Source organism: Ambystoma mexicanum, chromosome 8 (genome assembly GCF_040938575.1).
Source record: "Ambystoma mexicanum isolate Mex_15411 chromosome 8, UKY_AmexF1_1, whole genome shotgun sequence".
NCBI classification, from domain to species: Eukaryota; Metazoa; Chordata; class Amphibia; order Caudata; family Ambystomatidae; genus Ambystoma; species Ambystoma mexicanum.
Genome location: NC_090929.1, coordinates 205,517,585 through 205,534,726, shown reverse-complemented (window position 1 = coordinate 205,534,726; position 17,142 = coordinate 205,517,585).

Here is a 17,142-nt window from a genome sequence, read left to right as displayed (position 1 = left end):
CTGTCCATGTTGCCCCAATTATTAAAAAAAAAACCACAGAGGGACATAGCTGGCAGCCTCATGGTCCATTGGCTACAGCTACAACCTTAAACTATGTCTACTGTACACATGGCAATAATGATATAAAAAGACCCAGACTCTCTGCCTAGTAGTTCTGGTTCCACATCTGAACAGATTTAAAATAATGTCACTAGGGCCCATTGGTCCATATGCTATTGCTATACTTCCTTTCTTTTATTCCCCTATTTTTATTCCTGTGATAATGCTGCCAGCCTATATTCTTGTGGTAATGAAGATTATGCTGATTATTATGCTAAAGTAATGTTTGCCAATTTCTACAGTAACATCAAAAGGCATGAAGATTATGAAAGTCTTCCCAGTCCTCCTTGTTACTCGAATCTAGGTGATTTGGCAGCAGCAGAAATTTCAGCGGAGAAACATTTGCATGAGAAAGGTGCGAACTAACAAAAGTTTGCACCTTTCTCATGCGAACACACATGCATATCTCACACCCACACACACAACACACCTCAGCACACCCCCACCCACACCCCCAACATAAGCAAACCCCACTTACCTTCATCTTCATGCTGGGTTCCTGCAGCGCCAGTTCCCTTTCACTTCCGTGTTCGGGAACCGACGCCACAGGGTCCTTTTCGTTTCTTTTTTTTTTTAATGGAAGGCTCAGGGGTGTCCCCCCGCAGCCACTGTTTCTTTTTTTTTTTAAATGGAAGGCTGCAACCCCCGCTTTCTATAGCATGAGGTGTAGTGAGCGGGGAGATGCGGAGGAAACCCCCACGGGCCCCGTTTCTTTTTTTTTTTTAAACGGAAGGCTGCGGGGGAGTCCCCCGCAACCCTCGCTCACAATACCATGATGTTTCGTGAGCGGTGCGATGCAGAGGACACCCCCGCAGCCCCCGTTTTTTATTTACAATGCTACCACCAAAGGTTTGAACTTTGTAGTAATTGTGGAGGAAGCCGAGCACCATGTCCCAGTCCTCCTTGAATTTTCTCTGATCCCCCTGGATCAAATACATCACCCATTCCAATGACACATAATACCAAATCTTGATGAACCACTCATGCTATGTGGGGACCTCACTTTATTCCCCTTTTGAGCCATCAATAGCAGTGCTAATATTCTAAGGATCATGTAAGCCTTTCTTTGGGCCTTCGTCGGAAGGATCTCTAACACATCTCTCATCCCCAGCATTGCCGTTTCATAGTTTCTAAGGATTTGGGGTCTGGCAATGGTTTTCATGGCTGTATTGACTGTATCCCAGAAGGGCTGAAGGACTGGAAAGCCCCAGCAAATGTGCACCCATGAGCAAATCTCTCCAACCCCCCTCCAGAAAACCTTAGGCTTTGCGGGGTAATATTGTTGTAATTTCTCTGGGATGAGGTGCCATTGCACCATTACCTTGATCCACATTTCCCTGATCTGGAGTACCCTCGTAAGTGCTGGTTTACTCTGCCATAGCTTACTTCACTTCTTCCCCAAGATCTGGCGACCCAGGGAGCTTTCCCATTGTTTCATGTATACTCATTCCAGGCAAGACTGGGAGTCACTAAATAGCCTATAAAGTGCCACAATCATATAGTGGTCTTCTGAATTGGTCGTCACATATTTCTAAAAGGGAGTGAGCTCCCTGGTTGCTGCCTGCCTGTTCTCAGGAGCCATTAGCAAATGCCTTAATTGGGTCTACTTAAATCTCTTCCCCTCCCCCAACCTAAACTGCTGTTTACATTGCTGAAATGTCCTGATCTCCTGGCCTGCCTACTCCCATCGTGTGAAGGCCCCTTGTTCTCTGTCCGGATGAAACCGAGGATTGCGGAACAGAGGCTTCGGTGGAGAGGGACAGGTTGACAAGCCCACGTGTCACACCAAAGAGTCCCATGTATCCACTACCAGAGTGATATTGCTTTGATATTGCTTTGATACATATTGCTAGGCCTGTCTGCTCTAGGACACCAGAGGACTTCCTCCAAGGTCCTACCCAAACCAACTCTGTCCAGCCTCCGCCATACCTTATCTTGGTTCCCCGTTAATCACACCCATATCACCTGTACTGGAACTGCCTGATAAAAAAAGCAAAAGTTTGGTGCCCCCATCATGAGTGCACAGGTAGGCACTGTTATTGTTTTCTAGTCCACCCTTGGTTTATTCCTATTCCAGATGAAGGTCCCCACCATTTTATGCAAGGCTTTAAAAAATGCCCGCTGTACTGATATCGGTAGGGCTTGGAAGTAGTATAACACGTTGGGTGGGATTACTATTTTAAGAACATTTATCCTCCCTATCCACAATATTGACAGGGGTCCCCATTCAGCCAGACGCTGCCATACTCTTTGCCAGCAAAGTAGGGTAATTAAGTTGGGATAAGGAGTCCAGCAATTTGGTAATCTGTACACCCAGGTAACAGAGACCCTTGTCCACCTTATATATGGATATGACTTGCGTTCCCCTTGTGCTAAGACTTCCCTCCACGAAAGAGCCATCATTTCAGACTTACAAGTGTTAATTTTTAGGCCTGCTACAGATCGGAATTCTTTGAGCACTCTGGTTAACGCCAGCAGCAAATTATCCTGGTTGGTAATCGTGAGAAGCATATCATCCGCGAAGGCCACCACTTTATGTTCTTCGCTCCCAAATGTGATTCCCCTGATGTTCTGGTCCACTCAGATTCACACCAACAGTGGCTCTAAGTGTATTGCGTACACAATTGGGGACAGCGGGCATCCCTGCTTAGTGCCACTGGTAAGCTTGATCCCCTGCGAGAGATGTCCATTTATAGATAACAGCAGTGTAGGTGATTGATAGTTGGCCCTGACCAACCACAAGATTCGTGATCCGGACCCAATGAACTTCATTGTGTGAAATGAAAAGGACAGCTCTATGCAGTAACATGCCTTTTCACCATCTAGGGCAAGAACCATGGCAGAAGTCTCCATTTTACTGACCTTCTCTATTAAATGGCAGACCCATTTTATAATATCAAATGTTTGACTTCCCTTGAATAATCCCGACGGATCAGGGTTAACCAGGTGGGAAGTAACTTTTGCAGTTTAGTTGCTAGTACTTTGTTGTAAAGTTTTGCATCTAGGTTAATAATGGCAAATGGCCGATAGGAGCCACATTGTACTTTGCCCTTATTGGGTTTAGGAAACAACACAACTTTTGCTTCCTCCATGGTCTGGGTAATCTGCCCTGAGACCCCAAAGGAATTGAAGAGGGATACCAGAATGAGGACCAATGCTTCTTTGAATGTTTTATAACATTTTTCCAGAAAACCATCCGGATCCGGGGCCTTGTTTGCCAGCAGGGATAGGATCGCCACCCTTACTTCGTCAGGTCTGATTTCACCTCCCAACTCCTCTCTTTCCCTAGGTGTGACCTTCTTTAACGCCCATTGCAAGAGGTATGCCTCTTGGTGTTCATCGCTTGGGGAGCCTGAGGAATACAGCGCTGAGTAAAACTCTGTAAATGTCTGCACTATGTCAGCCAAGGAGGGGCTAATGTCCCCCAACCGGCATCCAGGATCATCTTGGATGCCTCCTTCTTCCCCACCTGCCGTGCCAGAAGATGGTCTGCTTTATTTGCTTTGATGTACCACCTTTGTCACGTGTGTAACAGGGTTTTATTGGCATATCTGGTCTGAAGGACCTGCAGTTGACCCTTAATGTATCTATATTATTTCCTCAGGGCCACCCCCACATCTGTTTCCATTCTGGTCAATACCCCCTTTAATTGTGATTCTAAGTCGGCCTGGAGCTTCATAATTTGTTTCTCCCTCTGTACTTTTTGGCCAATTAATTCCCACCTCATGGTCCCTTTAAAGGTGTCCCAAACTCTGTGTTCCTGCAATCCCGGGGTGCTATTAATTTTGAAGCATTCCCCAATTTTACCACGCATCGCCTCACATATCTCCCTATCCTTAAATAGATGGTCAGGGAATTTCCCTTGCCATAGACCGGACCCGCTCCTGTCTTGGTTATCCAACATTGTTAGGGGGGCATGGTCAGATATGGTTATTGCCCCAAAGTCTACCTTCTGCACCTGCAAAAGTGTGCTTGATACCCAGATGTAGTCGATTCTTGAGAAAGTCCTATGTGCATGGGAATAAAACATATATCCCTTGGCCCCACTGAGTCTCCTTCCAGGGTCAGCTGGATCATTTGCTCCCTCAATTTTGTGGTTGCACCTCCTTGCATTGGAAAGGTCTTCACGCTCCTATCTTTGAGCGGGTCTCATGCTACATTAAAGTCCCCTGCTACTATTAACTGTCCTACCGCAAACCTTTCGAGTTTCACCATCACTGCACGCAGGAAACCGTCTTGTCCCGTATTTGGCACATATATTGACTATGTATTACTCCCTCCCCCACCAAATCTTTACAAAGATGTATCTGCCTTCTTAATCTTTCTCTGTAGCTAGGGTGTGCAGTCCCAGCAACTCCTTGAGGGCTATGAGGGCCCCTCCCACTTTCCCCTAGGAATGTGATTGTAATATGTGGGGATACCCCTTGAAGCTCACATTATGCGTGTCCCATTTACGGATGTGAGTCTCTTGTAGTGCCACGATTTTCAGCCCCTCCTGTCTCAGAAAAAAGCTTAACTTTCCCCCATTTGACCGGGGAGTCTAGCCCCTGAATGTTGAGTTGAAGCAACCAGAACGTGTGGCTGTCCCCCATGACAACCCTGGTTAGAGTCTTCAGCTGGATCTTGTTTCCCCCCATGACCCCAACTGTCCCCAATATCTCGGTGATCCCCCCAACTTACTCCTCCCTCCCCAGCAATCTCTGGTCAGACTCAACCATTCTACCACTACCCCCATTTAACGAACCATGGGTGTTGGACCTCGCTAACCACCCAGAGATAAACTAGGACCCATGAAACAATTCCAAATGCTGAAACACCCCATTCCCCTTCCCCCGGCACCTTCCCCTTTCTGATCCCCACCCAGGCGGGTAGCTCTCCTTTCGTCAGCACCCTTCAACCCCCCCCCCGAGGACAGGGAGCCCCCGCTGGAATGCTCTTGATCACCCTCCGGTCGGGCTCTCTTCACGTCGTGTTTAGCTGGGCCACTCTGAGCCCTCTTCTTAAGGTCTGTCACCGGGACCTTTGACCATCCCCACAGCTTCCTCTTGGCAGGCTCTTGCACCAGACTCTTGTCTTGTTGAGTGACCGCCTCCTCTTCCAAGTTCATGATCCTCAGCCTTTCTTCACATGTGGTAATGCGATGCTGCTGTCCCATGCGAATAGTAAACTTATATTTAATTTGTGCCTGTGCCAGGGCCCTGACCACTGGTCCCATGATTCTCCTTTTCACCAGCGTGGATTGCACCAAGTCCTGGTACAGTTGTATTTCAGATCCGTTGATCTTTATTGGGCCTCCCTACCTGGCGGAAATCAATATCTTCACTTTTTGCCCATATTTCTGAAGTGATACTACCACATCCTTGGTCTGGCACCTGACTCTTCCCTTTTAGGATCCACATGATGGATCCGATCCAACAATACCTCAGAGCAAGTCTCCAGTTCCAATAGATCCACAAATACTTGCTGTGCCATTTCTCGCAGGTCTCTATCCACCACTCCTTACCAGAGGCCCTTTATCCTAATGTTGGATCTTCTCAAGCGACTTTCCAGGTCTTTGCTCTGTATCTCTAAATTCTGTGTGACCCTTGTGAGTTGCTCCACTAATCCATCTAACGATTGTCCTCCTCGAGATCTTCGATGCATTTTCATTCACATTGTTTCTCTCTCCCAACTCTACTATGTCGCCTTTTACCTCTTGCAGTGACTGGGCCAGCTCTGTTCTGATCATGCTAAATTGGGATTGGAGGGTCTCTGTCATTTTTTTGCTAAATTCATGGAAGCACTGTTGAAATACCTCCTTGGTAACAGCCTGCCCTGCCATCGGTGTTGACAGCACCCCAGGCTCCTCTCCTTTCGGAGATCCTTGCTCTGCGGTCTCTGCCAGAGCTTCTGTAGGTTGCTTTCTTATAACTTATTTTGCGTACTTGGGGATTGAGTTCAAGTCCTTAGTATCTTTAATTTTGTGCCTCAGTAAGTGCCGTGCGGGGGGACCCCTGGTTCCTTCCTTTAGTCAGCTGATCACCGGGGCAGCACACACTTCCTCGTCCCGCCTTCTTCTTTTCCGCAGGATGCACTACAGATGGGGCTGGACCCCCACTCATCAGGCGCAAGCCCATCCATCACTTCTTCAAAGGGAGCCATTGTGTACTATCCACAGACTCAGTTGCTGCCTGCTGGCTGCCTGCACTGCTAGCAGCCCTCCTGTCTGGTTAGCAGCACCCCCTTTGCTGTGTGCAGTCCAATTGGCAAATGGGATCTGCAAATCCCCTCATGTAATGCCAAATTGTAGGTCATGGGGGGCCTTGCCCCACGCCGCCACTACAAATTCCCCCACTCACTGGGGGGCTCAGCTCCCTAGGCTCACTCCCCAATGTATCTATGTGGGCCTCTGATCCCTTTACTGGTGCCCTTGATCTTGTCCAGTCTCTTGGTTCCTTGCCTCTCTTACCACTGGAAGCTGCACTGAGTTCTTTCCAGATGCAGCCGTCCCACTGGGGGCTGACTCACCTTGTTGTAGGCTGAACCATTCCTCGCCCAGAGCTGCACCTCACTTCCCAGCCCCTGGAATCCCCGGCAGCCTTTTCTTGGCAGGTCTCCCAATCCATGTGTACTCCACACACAGAGTGAGTGCGGCCAGTTTGTGGACCCAGGTATTGGGCCTTAGCTTTTTTCTGTACTTGCTTCACTCTGGGTGGCAGGAAGAATGGTAGCCACACAGGTTGTTGCTGAGGACAACTCAGGGACTCCTGCAGTGCTGTCTGTCACACTCCGCTGCACAGCTGCAGGTCTGCCGCAGTGACCCTCTGCACTCTGATGCACCCAGTGGGTGGTGTGATCAGCTGTTGATCGCCACCCAATGCAAGTCTTTGCCTGGGGGAAGCTTATTTACTGTGCTTTATTGTAGTTGTGTACCACTAGCCACCTTGAAAACCGTGAATCTTAATTCTGATTGTATTTCGCAATGTGGTCTGAGGACGTCTATTATGTGAAAAACTCTAAGGAGAGAGGTAAATGCTTCAGGGATTTTATGAGTCTCTGGGGTCTAAGAATGATTAATGGTGCTTTAAGAGGGCTATTTTTTATCAAACTGTTTTTATGAAAACTACAAGCAATTTAGGATCTCCACCTCAGAAAATGATGACTCTTCGGAGACATATGGGGAAAATATCTCTTACTGAACTCTCAGTGAATTACTAAAAAACAAGAATCTTTTGTAACTCGCAAATGATAACAAATTAAATTTTAATTTGGGTCATTCATTAATAAAAATCTTGAGGAAGGTGACCCGGAATTAATCTCTGACCACTTGGGTCATAGGCCACATTCACTGACAGGTCAGTATATAACACATGGTTTTGATGAATCAGTTGTAAACAAAAAAAGACCCTAAGAACTAACTTGTGTATATTTCAATTAAGAATTGCCTTGCATCCCATAAAGGTATCATGCCCCGAAGTGATGCAGAACTAATGTTGAGAGCAAGTAATACGGATAAATTGAAATCCATTTGGGGAATCATAAATATAACTAGGGCTCTTTTCAATGTCTAGTACAACTAAACGCTACAGCTGAAACCTTATGGATAGATCATTCCAGTAAAGTCTTTGTTTTGTTGAGCTCTCCTAAAGTACAATTGATAATTTAAGAACATTTGAAATGGTCTATATTATTCGATGAGGAAGACATTTTTCATCTAATTAGAAAAGCAAACCCATCACGAGCGGCAGGTCCTGATGGCTTGCCGGTGGTAATCTTTAAGGGTAACCCTTTACTCTGGTCCCAAATACATTATAGACTATTCACCTTAATACTTCAATCCCAGAATACTCCTCTAACGTGGAAGAGCTCGATGTTTGTGCCCATCCATAAAACATTTGATAGAGATCAACCTACCAACTATAGGCCTATTGCCCTTTAGCCTCTTCAAGTAAAATATTTTCAGCAACTCTGAAGAATAATCTGGAATTATAGATACAGCAAAATGCAATTAGGGACTGAAACAAACCTGGCATCAGGCAAGGCCTAGTTTCTTAAATGTATTTCTTGTATTAATAATTCAAAAACAATCTCGTAGCCTGAAGCAGCAGATCTTCCTGGCTTTATAGACCTCACCCAGGCTTTCAAAAGGGTTAATTGGCAAAACATTGGTAGAAACTGAAAGAGATAGGTTGCCCTGAATCCATAATTAGTATTCTGAACTATCTACATTCGGATACCAAGGTAAATGTATGATTGGATTCAAGGGTTTCCCAATCGGAAGATATTAGAACCATCTGTGGTTTTAGACAGGGCCGTGTGCTGTCCCCTTGCTTTTAATTTGTACATAGCAGATTTGGAGTGATCACTCAGCAACTGCCTTTCTTTTCTGCAGGAATTGGGAGACCTCTATATTTGTCATCTGGTTGATGACAAGGGCATTGATTTGTTTGATCAAAAGCCAGTTGGACTCCAAAGATTGGTAAATTTGCTAAACAATTACATGAGGGGATTGGATATGGAGATTAACTCCCTGAAATTAAACAGATTGATTTTACATCCTAGGTATAACAGATATAAAAAATTGGAAAAAGCATATAAACAATACCTAGATGGAAATAGTTCATAAATACAACTATTTGGGATGCATCATTAGACAGAATATCTCATCTTTATAAGCCTTAAATTACCTCAGGGTTAGGGCCTGTGTGTTTACTTCTCAAAGTGAAAAAAAGACTTCACATATGGTAAATTCTCAATATTACCTGTAACAAAATTCTAAAAAGAAAAAACAGTGCCTTGTGTTAAATATGGAGCGGAAGAAATTGTGGAAAAGAAAGAATGGGATTAAGTGGAGAGTTAGATCTGGAAAGAATTTGCCCAAATGAGTCCCAATATCAGTAGTATGTTTTGAATTGTGTCTCAAATCTCTCCATGTATATGCTGATTGGAAGACACTAGTGCTCTATGGGAAAATAGTTATGCCTCCCCCTTTTTCCTTGTTCGCTAACTTGCATGAACTGAAAAAAGAAAAATCTTGCCATGTCCTAGACTAGTGGTGTGAGAAGGCTGACAGTCTTCTAATCCGAATAGGACCCTCTGAGCAGATCTAACAGATTATTCCCTAAAAATAAAAATAAAACTTCAGTGAATGGACTGGATAAAGACAAGTGAACGTGCAAGGAATTATACGTTATTTAGACAGTTGAAGGAGAAAGGTGTGGGTGATATTCCACTATATCTCAGGAAGTCTCCTAAAAGACAGTAGAGATTTAACTTCTTAAGATTCAGATTAAATCATTTTCCTACCAGAGAAATCACTGGTAGTCATACAGAAATATTGAGAAATGTAAGATTAGAATTTGTGAAAATAAGAACGAGGTAGAAACATTGGAACATTTATTGATGTTTGGTCAACAGATGGATGAGAAACGTACCAAGCACCTTCATAAATTCATAGGTAATTTACAGAAGCTATCACCTCCAAATGTCTGGAATTGTATTATTAGTGGAAGTGAGTTATCCATATGTATAGTGGTTATAAACTATGTGTTGGATGTTTTAGAAATAGAGCAGAATCATTGAAAGAAATATGTGTTTTTGTCTTCTCTTCAATGAGGTCTGTTTCATCTGTGTATAATGCAAGAATGTGTGGTGTAAATAAAGTAGTAATAAGAAGGTGGTGTCACTCGACCTTTATTAAAAAAGAGTATAAGCACTCCTGATGGAGATGAATAACTTCAAAGAAGAGACCTTATGGGATAGAGTAAGACGCATGAACGAGGACCTGACAAATGTTACCCATGAGAAAGCTTTTCGCTACACACAGGACAACTATCATTCAAATGAACAGCTAGACAAATCGCTGAACAGCGCTGGTGCAGTACAGAAGAAAAAGGTCAGATTTAGAACCACCTCCTTCAGCTCCAGCGATGGAAGCAACAATGAAGATGCAGGATCAAATTGTGGCAGATACACCTTTTGCCAACAAGGAAGACGAAACAACCACTGCGGCGGAAAGATCAGCAATCGCGGTAATCAAGGGAGAAGAGGCAATGGCAACCAACATTTTTTAGAGATGGGCCCAGAGGCCTGGGATGTGGAACCCAGCTCTGGATCTGTGGCTAACACATAGCATGCAAGCATTGTGGTAAACCTATTGATGTATGCTCCCACTGAAGATGAAACCAGAGTTTTGGAAAGAGGCATGGGTTTCGTACCACCAAAAGCACATGATCCTTTTCTTTTTTGTCAAGAGTTCTTCAGGTTTATGAGAAAAATACACTTCAGTATTTCCAAGACAAAGAAATCGAACTTTATGTGTCAGATACAGGTCTTCACAATAAATCTGGCTTCTGCGTACCGGTATAAGCACCAAGTGCCGAAGCCCAAGTGTTCCAAAGAAAGGTCCTGCATGACCTGGATCTGTTGGAGAAACAATCCATGGGGAAGAGTATGTTCAACAATACGAGTAATAGAGAAAGCATGGCAATGAGGAGCCTTCTCTCTAATCATAAAATAGTCATCCACAAGGCTGACAAGAAAGGACCAATCGTTTTGAAAGACAGAGAAGGGTACATAAGAGAATGTAACAGACAACTTCTAGACCACAACTGCTATGAACCCCTTGCTGAGGACCTAACCAGGAAACCTCAAGACGTAATTTCTAATAAAGTTGCCAAATCAAAACAAAGGGGTTGGGCCTCTTTTAAAGAGGTAGAATTCCTCATCAAGCCAAACCTTAAGTACCCCAATTTTACACGCTACCAAAGATTCATAAGTCAATGCAAGATCCTACAGGCCAACCAATTGTTTCAGGGGTAAATTCAGTGCTTGAACCTTTATCGTGCTTTGCAGATGCTTTCCTGCAACCTATGGTACGTAAAATGGCCTCTTACAAACAAGACAGGACTCAAATCATCAAGAAAATTTAAGGTGTCACTTTTGACCCATCGGTGGATATATTCATTGTAAATTGATGTAGTTGCTCTCTACACAAGTATCCCGCAGAAGGCATCCATCGAGATGCTTGAAGAGAAGCTCCTTCGGGACCATATAGTAACAACAACACCTATCTCCTTCATACTGTGGTGTGCAGAGATTACTTTTACGGAAAGATGCTTTCATTTCAATGGGGAATTTTATAAACAGATACATGGCACAGCCATGGGGGTGATCCTAGCACCAAGCATAGCCAACCTCTACAAGGAGGCTTTTGAACTCAATAAAATCTTGAGCATGCACAACACCTATGCTAGCAATATACGAGCCTGGAGGTGCTATATTGATGACATTCTAGTCATCGGGAAGTGTAGCATAGAGGAGCTACAGAATTTGTGTCAATGTATTAACACCCAGGATAGATTCCTCAAATTTACATCAAATTTCAGCACTGAAGTACTGAACTTCCTGGACATCACTGTTACAGTAGAACAAAAATAGAAAATCTTGTTTGTCAAACCTTTCCATAAATCATCAGACAGCAATTCGGTGCTACAATAGCATGTGAGGGATAATCTCCCTCTGGGATAATTTCTTCGCCTCAAAAGAAACAGTACCAACAAAAATGACTTAAAAAAAGAGGCCATCAAGAGCGTCTGCAACAACGTGGTTACCCCCATGAGATCACGGCAAAAGCACTCAAAAGAGCATAACAACAACAGAGACGCTCTTCTGGAGTATAAAACCTGTCCAGCGAACAAGGATAAAAGCAACAAACTCGTTTTTTAAAAATATGTACAGCCATATTTCGAATGTCATCAAAAAGATCATTTTGAAAAATTGGAATATCCTAGAAAAAAATATGCAGCCAGTCCAGAGACCCATAATAGCCTTCAAAAGAAGCAAACATTTGAAAGATCACCTGACTCGGAATGATGTGAGTTTAAAACCAATGAAAACAAAAGCACTCCCTTAACAATAGGGGATGCCAGAGATCATCGGTCACCATCCCTGTGGGAATTGCACGTGCTGTCGTTTCACCACCAAAAGGACTGAAATCAATATTGGATTACCTTCACCATGAAAGCAAACGCAATTTACGAACTGCAACTCATCCATGGTAATATACATCATCTGGTTCCCATGTAGCAAAATCTATATTAGTAAAGCAGACTGGAAAATAAAGTTAAGGATAGGCGAAAACCGAAGCTGCCTTAAAAACACCTAATGCACCGATGGTGGACCATTGGATTGATGCAATACATCGACCTGAGGAGTTAAAATGGTCAATTGTGTATGAATTAAGCCAGAGTTTGGACAGCAATCGGGACAAGAGTTTACTTCTCAAAAAATAACAGCACTTCATTTTTCTAAGGAAAAGTGCACAACAGGGCATTAATTAAAAAATAGATTGGATTATATAATGCTTAAATGTGACGTATCAACAGCGTATGACGTTCGGAAATGACACCCACATAAAGAAAATAAACAGTCACTCAATAGAGCCAGAATTTCTTGTTCTTGACAGTCTGCAGCCTGGATATCACTAATCAGACTGCATCAAAACACAGGCATGGTCCATTCTCGACACTTGTTCCAACATCCTAATTTGGATCCATGCTGTCAACACATGTGCATACGAATGGTCCCGTGTTGTGTTTCACTGAAGAGTGGTGGGCACCGCGGTAACAAGCTTCTGTGAGAGCGCATGGCGTTAGGGATAATCATCAAAAGAGGACTGAAGCGTTGGAAAGCAACCATAGGATGTACGTCATGTAGTACATGATTAGAAAAATGACTAATCCTTTGACAAATGTTGGCATTTGTAAATGTGAGATCGGAGGACGAAGAAGCACTGCCTAAGGGACGGGACGCACTATACAGCAGGCAGTGCCTAGGCACACACTGGTAAGAACATCTCCGGTGCAGGACTTTGAGGATACAAGTCCATTTGAATGGTGAGCTCATGGTACTCCTTTCCATTGTTCTTAATGGTTAAGGTGCCGAACCAGCGTGGCTAAAGTAGTGAAATATAGCACTATAACGTTGTCGTCCCATGGGGGTGCAGACTGTTGATACCCAACCAATTGAAATCACTCCGTGGCGAAGTTTGTGAAGCATTTCTGCTGGACGTAAACACGCAGATAAACCGCTCTCTCAATTAGCTGCTCCAGTTGGAGCACGACCAGTAACAGCACTCGTACTCTTCATTAGAGGGCAAAAGTTGAATATGAGCATGCACACAAAGTAAAATTGTACGTATAACCCACAACTAATGTACGTTACAGCAACCAGTAACAGCACTCGGATAACTTATTTGAGTAGAAAAGTAAAATATGAAAACGGCAACACAGTAAAAACCTAACGTACAGTTCAATTTATTGTAAACTGTACGGGATAGCGACATACCTTGTTGGAAAGAAGAGTACTACTGCTGTGTACGGAAACGAGCTGCATTCAGTTTTTGCCGTTTGTTAGTCATCTCGAGAAACGTCTGACGATTCACCCGATACAGGAAAGCAAGCAAGAAAGATTTGGAACAATTTGGGGAAGCCCGCCCGCCCTCCGTTTGTAAATAATACAATGATTCGGTGTCTTTTGTATATAATATCTCGGCAATGAGGTTTGGGTTAATTTTAAACGTGGTTTTTCTGACCCACTTGGGCAACTCCCTTTTGTAGGCATGAAGCCGACCACTGTGATCAGAACAACGGAATGAGGCATTCCCCTTACACCAATATGCGTATCGCAGTCCTTGACGATTGGTGAAGACACCAGTGTTCCCATTGGTAAGCCCTCAATTTGCTAAATGACACGGTCCATTTTAGTTTTAACTCAGTGTAATTAATATACAAAAACACGTGCCATTCAGTTCACCTGTGTAATGAGATTTAAAACTCCTAAAACATATGGCCATGCCCATATTTATTGTGTTGTAGGGGATGGTTCCACATCTTGGTCAGGAGAAGATGAGATAGACAGAACAAGTCCTAAGAATGCAGTATTATGCACTGTAGTAAATAAGTACATTATGAAGTAGCACTTGTCTACTATCGATTGTTAGAATATTGTACACTGTTCAGACAGGTAGCCCCTGATGAATTTCCTGGTACTACGTTGAATAGTCCATAAAGGATAGAAACATGTTGGGAAACATGATGTTTTAGTAACTTGTGTGATTGGAAGAGTTTGAGAGTGAATGGTATGCTTTGTTGTGTTTTTTAATTGACTCTGTTTGTTTGCACGGCACTTGACACTTTATGTGGAATAGTGCGAGGATAACACTTGTATTATTTCTCTACACACTGTCTGCTTTGTACTGCTAACAATCACAAATGAAATGTACACATTTTTAACGATGTGAGATAATAATAAAATGTGTATTTTTTGTCAAATTAAAAGTAGCCTGGTCGTTCAGATGATCGGCTTGTGGAAATCTCCCCTGAAAATAGCTCTTTCATCCACAGGCATTGTGTAGTTCTCTAGTTTAGGCCGTTAAGCCTATGAGAGGGATTGCTTGTGGGTTCACCTTCCCTCACACCTCTTGGAGTTGTTTGTAAATAAAGTATGTACCTATTTTTGCTTTTATAATTCTTTTGCTCATTTAAATCATTTAAATTGTGTTAATGTTGGTACTGTAATGTGAATAGATGCATGTAAACCAAAGTCACATTAATCAAAAAATAATGCATGCACGTGTACTGAAATATTGAAAGATGTATTTCAGTAAATATTCCCTCATTAGTTCTAAAAGAAAAAGGATTCCTGTAAACATGCATAGCTCCTCAGATTACCACTGGCGTTAATGGCAACTATGGCAACGTGGCCCTTTGCACCAAGATGCAACTTATACTACCTTTAACTGTATAGGCATGTTTCGTCAGGTGAATAAGACAAATGCTACAGCCACTCACTTAGGTAACACCTCAATGCTTGGTGGACACAATTCTAGACCTCAAAAATAGGTGAGAAAATCTTTCTTGCTCAGTTATTGGACCCTGACTCTCAAGTAAGTCGTTTAATGTCCTAAGGCAGGCTGGAACTAAGGAGCGAAAAACCTAGTTCCACTACTCAATGCCCACACAGGGAGGATATGATCACAGGGAATGACTCAAAATGGAGGTATTACAAAGCCGCTCAATCAAGCTCTAATACAATTATGTCATTGTTCCACATATCTTTGAAGACAGCTAACATTTATCATTTTGGTTAGTCTACATTTACATAATCATAAAAGACTTTGGGGTTGATTCACGGAAATAATGTGCGCTGAAATTTTCAGCGCAAGCGTGCGAAAGGTGCGAATCTCAGTGCCAGTGCGAAAATCGCAGTGAAACCCGCGCACAGCGATTCATGGAAGTCCGTGCATGAGGAAATTCCAGGACGTGCGCCAAAATACTGCGTGGCGCACGCTGGCGCACACGTCTTCAAACCGCGTGCGCTAAGCGCACATAGGGCGCCACACACAACAAAAGTAGGCGTAACACGGGGCGTGACACGCGGAATGGGGAACAATGCGTGAAAATATGGGCGTCACGGGGGAAGTACAGGAGGCAAGTGCGCGGAACGCCCACACGCTTGCCTACAACACGTATTCATGGAATCGAATAGGGTAAACCAGCCCACGGGCAAAGACGCGCACAGGCCTAAACACGTACGCCACACGAAGGCAGGCGGTAGCGTCCCTGCGCATGAAAGAAATGTGCGCCAAAATGTGCGCTAACAAAAAGGACGTATATACAGCCATGATGAATGTCCCATACTGTGGCCCTCTAGGACAAATGACGTGCAAAGGGGTACGCGACAAACACTGACACCCGCTGTGTGAAAAATAGCGTGTGCGTGTATTTCAGGGGTGCGCAGGAAGTTTCACACGCGATAGGCCTTGGGCGAGCGGGGTACGTGTATTTCAGGGGTTCGTGTGAAGTTTCACACGCGATTGGCCTTGGCCGAGCGGGGTACGTGTAAATCTGGGGTGCGCGGGAAGTTTCACATGCGATTGGCCTGGGAACGTGTATTTTAGGGGTGCGCGGGAAGTTTCACACGCGATTTTGCTGTCAGAGCAGGGAATGTGTATTTCAGGGGTGCGCGGGGAGTCCTACACGTGAATTGGCAGTGTGGGTCCCCCCAGGTGTCCCCTCTACCCCCTCCACGACCCCTGCAGGCAGCCCACACCACAGGGGACTACCCAGCACCCCTGGTCATGTCCCGCAGGCAGCCCATCCACCATGGGCATGCCCCCCAGCCAAGGCGCATGTCACCTTGCAATATGATCAACAACTCATGTCCCCCTGCACCCCAACCCCCCAGCAGTGCAGGGGCACCTGCCAGCAGGCCCCCACTCATGTCCCACTCATGTCCCCCTGCACCGCCACCCCACAGCAGTCAGGGGCCCCTGCCAGCAGGCCCCCACTCATGTCCCACTCATGTCCCCCTGCACCCCCACCCCCCAGCAGTGCAGGGGCACCTGCCAGCAGGCCCCACTCATGTCCCCTTGCACCCCCACCACCCAGCAGTCAGGGGCCCCTGCCAGCAGGCCCCCACTCATGTCCCACTCATGTCCCCTTGAACCCCCACCCCCCAGCAGTCAGGGGAACCTGCCAGCAGGCCCCCACTCATGTCCCCTTGCACCCCCATGCCCCAGCAGTCAGGGGCCCCTGCCAGCAGGCCCCCACTCAAGTCCCACTCATGTCCCGCTGCACCCCCACCCCCCAGCAGTCAGGAGCACCTGGCAGCAGGCTCCCACTCATGTCCCCCTGCACCCCACCCCCCAGCAGTCAGGGGCACCTGCCAGCAGGCCCCCACTCATGTCCCACTCATGTCCCCCTGTACCCCCACCACCCAGCAGTCAGGGGCCCCTGCCAGCAGACCCCCACTCATGTCCCACTCATGTCCCCCTGCACCCCCACTCCCCAGCAGTCAGGGCCCCTGCCAGCAGGCCCCCACTCATGTCCCACTCATGTCCCCCTGCACCCCCACCCCCCAGCAGTGCAGGGGCACCTGCCAGCAGGCCCCCACTCATGTCCCCCTGCACCCCGACCCCCCAGCAGTCAGGGGCACCTGCCAGCAGGCCCCCACTAATGCGCCTTGCACCCCCACCCCCCAGCAGTCAGGGGCACCTGCCAG